The sequence below is a fragment of the Macaca mulatta genome, chromosome 2 (assembly GCF_049350105.2).
Source record: "Macaca mulatta isolate MMU2019108-1 chromosome 2, T2T-MMU8v2.0, whole genome shotgun sequence".
Lineage (NCBI taxonomy): Eukaryota > Metazoa > Chordata > Mammalia > Primates > Cercopithecidae > Macaca > Macaca mulatta.
Window position 1 is genome coordinate 94,785,316 of NC_133407.1, and position 6,856 is coordinate 94,792,171.

General features: G+C 36.1%; 1 pseudogene; it reads left to right on the forward strand.

The window, feature by feature from the left end:
* The first annotated feature begins 6,097 nt into the window (after positions 1-6,097).
* LOC114676175 (group 10 secretory phospholipase A2 pseudogene) lies at positions 6,098-6,584 on the forward strand (annotated as a pseudogene).
* The last annotated feature ends 272 nt before the right edge of the window (positions 6,585-6,856 follow it).

The following is a 6,856-nucleotide window of genomic DNA, read 5'->3' on the forward strand; positions in this document are numbered from 1 at the left end:
ACTGGTATATGAATATCAAATGCAGGATCTCACCAAGATTATTGTTTAGGATGAGCCTATAGTTTATGTATCAGTGATAGTCCATCTTTTATAATCTGTTTTTTAACTTTAATTTTAGAATTCACAAATAGCCATGAACCTTCCATAGAGTCAACCTTGCACATTGAAAGCAAATTGTACACGCTGCTGTATTCACAGAAAAGCTTTGGATACTCTGGATATGTATAAAGGTTTAAGAGAAAAAATTTCTAAAGCTTTAAAGGCTGTCAGTCTCATTAGTGTCAAGCCACTGATTTCTTTACCTTTTTTTTTAACTTTTTAAAGAAATGAAGCTCATTGGCTTTCACTCAGTAATGTTCTCACTCCTCTATTTGTTTTGCAAGGAACTTCAAGTCTCTTCTGTATGTAATCTTCAATCTGCCAAATTGTATGCATGACTTGTGTTGGTGTTAAAAGATAATTGCTCATTTGAACATTCTAAATCTAGCCTTCCATGGCAAGTTTACATTCCTCATGCAAGATAAAGTGAATGGGGAGATCATAAAACTGGAGCTATGAGGAACACTGTTTGATCATGGTAAGATCGGTTTTGTTACTTAATTACTTTGTTTAAATTCATCTGAAGAACCAGTCGTAAATATTTTAAACCTTATCAAAGAAACACTTGAAAAAAGGGCCTCAGATTTCTCCTTCTGGCAGTAAAAGAGATTAAATATCCTGAAAGATCCTGCCCCTCAAAAACACGTAGATCCTGGATAAATCATCCTTTATTTCATTTCCGAATTAGTAAAGACAAGGGGAAATCTTCAATATCCTTCCAAAAAATAAATTTTCAAAAGGCAAGACAGTGAAAAATAATAAAAGGGGGAAAATGGGCTGGCCTAAAGACAAAAGCTACTATCAGAGCTGCGGTAGCTGAACTAACTCTTGGGCTAGAAGCAAATACAGGAACTGTACCTGAAAGTACTACTTTAAGCTAACATTCTCAAAGGACACTAAAGTATTGCAGGTCAGTATTTCCCCTGTTTCCTAGCAAAAGCAAAGTGTTTTCTGGAGAAAATTATCCCCTATGTATTCCCACAGGATTCTCACAGATTAGAAGGAAACAAATATGAACTCAAAACCAAAATCAGCAAATACGCATTGAAAGAAGTCACCCTTATTACAAGTCACCAGTAACTACAAATAGATTTAAGCCCCTAAGCAATTCATATTTTGGAACTGTCGGATATAGAATATAAAATTGCAATCTATGAACTGTTTAAATAATGACAGATGTGTTCATAAAATGATTGTTAAGAGACTGTAAAAAAATGCAGATTTATAAAATAAAAGCAAAAAGGACTTTTGGAAATAAATATAATAGTTGAAAAAGAAAGTTTAACAAATAGTTTAAGTTGCAGATTAGCTGTGGATAAGAAAGAATTAGTGAACTGGATGATGTATCTGAAAGAAATATCCGGGATCCAGTATATAGAAAAAAAGAAGGTAAATATTAAGATAGATTAAAAGATATGGAAGATAGAATAAAAGGCTTTAATATATATCTAGTCAGAGTCCTTGAGAGGAGAATAGAGAAAATTGAGAGCTGCTATATTTGAGGAGAAAATGAATTTCTCAGAATTGATGAAATACAGGCCATGTATGGTGGCTCACGCCTATAATCTCAGCATTTTGGGAGACTGAGGTGGGCGGATCACTTGAGGCCAGGAGTTCGAGAGCAGCCTGGACAACATGGTGAAACTCCATCTCTACTAAAAAAACAAAAATTAGCTGGACTTGGTGGTGTTCACCTAGAATCCCAGCTACTCAGGAGGCTGAGGCAGGAGAATCTCTTGAACCCAGGAGGTGGAGGTTGTAGTGAGCTGAGAGCATGCCACTGCACTCTAGCCTGGGCGACAGAATGAAATTCCATCTCAAAAAAAAGGAAAAATAATTGATGAAATACATATGTTCATAAGTAAAGAAAGTCAATGTATAATAAGCAAGATAAGTACAAAGAAATCCATAAAGATACACATTTTAGTGAAATTGCAGACCACAAAAAACAAAAAGAAGATATTAAAAGTAATCTGAGGCCGGGCACAGTGGCTCACACCTGTAATCCCAGCACTTTGGGAGGCCAAGGTGGGCAGATCACCTGAGGTCAAGAGTTCAAGACCAGCCTGGCCAGTAGTGAAACCCTTTCTGTACTAAAGATGCAAAAATTAGCCGGGCATGGTGGCAGGTGCCTATAGTCCCAGGTACTCAGGAAGGCTGAAGCAGGAGAATAGCTTGAACCAGGGAGGCAGAGGTTGCAGTGAACCAAGAGCACGCCATTTCACTCCAGCCTAGGCGACAAGAGTGAAACTCCGTCTCAAAAAAAAAAAGTAACTTGAAGGAAAAGGAATGATGATTAGCATCGCAATAGTAGCAATAGAATGCTAAAGAAAGGGTTTAATAACTTTCAAGTATTTAGAGAAATTAACTATCAACTTAAAATTATATACTCAGCAAAACCATCTTTTCATAAATAATTCGAAAATAAAGAAATTTTCATTTTTAGATGAACAAAAAACTAGAGTTTGGCATCAACAGATCTTCATAGAAACTCCTAAAAGATGTGCTTCAATAGAAGAAAATTATTGCAAAAGTCTAAAATGCAGAAAGAAAAAATTGGTACAAATGTAGATAATTCTAAGATGACAACATATGCATGAAAAAGAGATTAAAAAGGATGAAGAGGAAGAAGTAGAAAAAAAGAAGGTGAGGAAGAGAAGGAGATATAATTTACAGGGTTTAAAAAATAAGGTATAGAACTAAAGTTTTTGCTTTCAATGGCATTTGAGTCAGAAGTAGGTAGCTGATTGAAAACTGTTATAAGATTCTTTTTATTTTTCAGATCATTTAACTTATTGATTCACTTTAATATTACTTAAGTTTAACATGTATGATAAGATTTCAGTAGTACTGAAAGAAAATAGTGTATTATGTTTAAGTAGTAAAGGGGAAACATTTGGTTAAGAAAAAAATTTAACCAGAAAAACTAAATTAATTTTTTAAAGACAAGGGAAGAAACAAGAGTGAAACAAACAGGGGAAATTTTACATTGATAGAAATAAGTACCAATACACCAACAATCACACCAAATGTAAAAGGAGTAAATACCAGTTTAAAAAAAAAAAGAAAACATAGCTATACTGTTTATCATAGTCATACTTTTAAAATGTGGGAAGGTTAAAAATACAAAGACAAAAGAAATACTAGACAAGTATCAAAATAATGCAGAGGCCACTACATTAATATTAGATAAAACAGAATGTTGGTGGGACCTCATCTCTACAAAAAACACAAAAATTAGCTGGATGTGGTGACGAATGCCTGTAGTTCCAACTACTTGGGAGGCTGAGGTGGGAGGATCACTTGATCCTGGGAGGCAGAGATTGCAGTGAGCCGAGATAGCGCCAGTCCACTCCAGCCTGGGTGACACAGTGAGATCCTGTCTCACAAAGAATGTAAGACAAAGAGCATTACTGGAAATAGAGAAGTGTACTATCTATTGATTTTAGTTTTCAATTCACTATGTGATTATAGCCATTTTAAACCCAGATATATATAAGAAAATTGCCTCAAAATCATTATAGGATACTTTAACACACCTCTAGTAATTATTGACAGCTTAGAAGATAGGAAATTTATAAAGATAAACAATATTTAAGCAATATACATTAAAAAGGATTGGTATTAATATAATTAACATATTTAGAATTGTACCCCTAATACCTAGAGCATAGACATTCTTCTCAACACAGAAGCAATGTTTTCAAAAATCAACCACTTAAACACAGCCATACAGCAAGACTGGATGCATCTCAAAGGATGAGTGTCATAAATACCATATTCTCTGGCAACAATATCATCAAAAAGGAAAAAAACAATAACACAAATTTGATGGACGACTTCGAGTCACACATTCAAGAAGTTTTAATCAGAATAACTACAAAGAAAAGTATAACCTAGTACATCAGTGTAAAACAGCTGAAAACCAAAAACAAGAAGCAAATTTTTAAAGTAGTCAAAAGAGATACTGTCTTCAAAGAAGCAACAGTAAAATAAGGGACCATCTTCTCAACAACAACCATGAATGTCAGAAGACAATGTGCTAAAAGAAAATAACAATAATGTAGCATTTCATACTCACCAAGAATACCCGTCAAAGATAAAAGCAAAAGAAAGTTTCAGACCTACAAAGTGTGGGTGAATTTCTCACTAACAGACCTGCATTACGGGAAATGCTAAAGGGCGTTCTTCAGGCAGAAGTAATGGCCAGTGGTCCCAGATGGAAACTCAAAGGTGCAAGAAGAAATGAAAACCAACAGAGAAAATAATATAGAAGTAAATATAAATGAATATTTACAATATAAAATAATAAGAATATTGCTTTGTGGGGATATAGATATAGATATGACAGTAATAGCACAGAAGTCAAGAGAACAAGTAGAGTGAAAATGTTTTTCAGTGTCTGTGATTAACACAGCTGTTCTCAAAGTGTAGTCTCCAGGTTTGCATTTGCATCACCAGTATCACTTAGGAAATTGTTGGAAATGCAGATTCTCATGCCTCACCCCATGCCTGCTGAATCAGAAACCCTGATGACAGAACCCAGCAATCTGTGCTTTAACAAACGCTTAAGGCAATTCTGATGCATGTTCAAGTTTGAGAACCACTGGCCTGGGAAATCACAAAAGTGACAACTTACACAGATGTTTAATAAATTGAGTAGCATGTTGTTATCTCTATGGCAACCACTAAAAAGTAATAAAATAATATGTAATTACTTAACCAAGGAAGAGGGGACTACAATAATAAAAAATACTTAATCAAAATAAAAAACAAGAACTTTGAAAAATGAACAGAGGCAATTCAGTGGAGAAAGGACAGTCTTTCAACAAATGGTGCTGGAACAACTGGGGATATTTAAAAAAAAAAAAAAAAAAAAAAACCTAGACACAGACCTTGCACCTTTCACAAAATGTGACTCAAAGCAGATCATAAACCTAAACATTAAAACACAAAACTGTAAAACTTCTAGAAGATAACATAGGATAAAATAGAGGTGACTTTGGGTTTAGTGGTGTGTTTTTAGATACAACACTGAAAGCACAATCCATGAAAAAAAATTAGCAAGTAGGACTTTATTAAAATTAAATACTCTTCAAAACACACTTTGCTCTGCAACTGATGGCATCTGTAAGACTCAAGGCAAAAGGAACTACAGAAGTACTCTAGTTGATAAAGTTTTTCCCCATAGAGGTATGGATTAAGAGTTCTAGTACTGCCTGATACTGCTATACAAGTATACAGGAATTCAACAATTAAGCAAATGGATAGCAGATGATAGGAGGCAGTTTTCTCACTATTGAAGTAGGAATTTATAGATAAGGAAAAGGAGGGCAGTAGAATGATGCATGTGGTAATGGATTAGAACTAGAGACATCGGTAAGAACTTCTATAATAATTAACAATATGGAAACAGATGGTTACACATAGAAATACTTATAAATATGTGTATATATACAAAGTAGTATACATACATATATTAATTGCTCTGTCAGGTGAGAAGCCTGCAAAAAAAAAAAAAAAAAAAAAAAAACTACATCCCAATAGCAATGAACACACCTAGCACCCAGATCTTGGTTCCTAATATCATTCTCCAAAATAAAGGAATCAGGGCTCCCTGGAGAAATGAGTGACTAGGACTGGGGCAGGAAAATACAAGATGAGCCTGCAGTGTCTTATAGTGCTAGAAGTAAGAAACTGCATTCTCTCTCCCTTACTCTGTCTCTCTTCTTCTTTCTCTCTCTCTCATACACACACACACACACACACGCATTAATGAGAGTATCTCAAAGGGGCTCAGGACCAAAAAGCTCCCAATGGCCAAAGCTAGAAAGATTTCAGCAATGAAATAAGTAGTTTGGGATTAGAGCCCAGAGTACAAAACACATATCCATGAGCTCAGATTTGATATAAATATATGATTAAGTAAGTTAATAAACACAGGAAAAGAAACAAATATTCAGTACAAAAAAAAGAATTCCAAATAAATTATACTGGTATGGTGACTAGGTTGGCCAGGCTTGGTGACTACACTGGCCCGGCTACACTGTTCCATACCTGCCACTGTCGGATTGGGCTGCTACCTCTGTGCCTGCCAGTCATGTTATTAATACTACTGCCGCTGCTGTCACTGCTGCTGCTGCTGCTGCTGCTGCTGGGACCTGGCCCTGGGTCCCGCGAGGCCTCCAAGAGGTCACACGTGCACCGACGTGGGATCCTGGAACTGGCAGGAACTGTGGGTTGTATTGACTCCCGAACCCCACTTGCCTATATGAAATACGGTTGCTATTGTGGTCTGGGAGGCCATGGCCAGTGCCGGGATGCCATGGACTGCACCAGCAGAGAACAAATGCCAAAAACACTCATGCAGGTGTGACCAGGAGATTGCTAACTGCTTAGCCCAAACTGAGTACAACTTAAAGTACCTCTTCTACCCCCAGTTTCGGTGTCAGCAGGACTCACCCAAGTGTGACTGGCTAGCTTGACTTGAAATGTTCCTTTGCACAAAGAAATAAAACTCCTTCTCGCTAATGAAAAAGTATTATATTGTTACTTCATCCTAATGGAGGGGAACCATAATTTTCCACTCCTTAAGGGCTATGTATAAGGAACTTCCTTCCAAGGAGTACAGTTAGAAGGGGGAAATTCGTGTGAGTATTTTTATGATAGGGACACTCAAGAAACAGTAACCCAACCAAGTGATCAAGGTCAATATCAAGCATCATAAATCACGTTGATAATCTTGATATTATCTGTG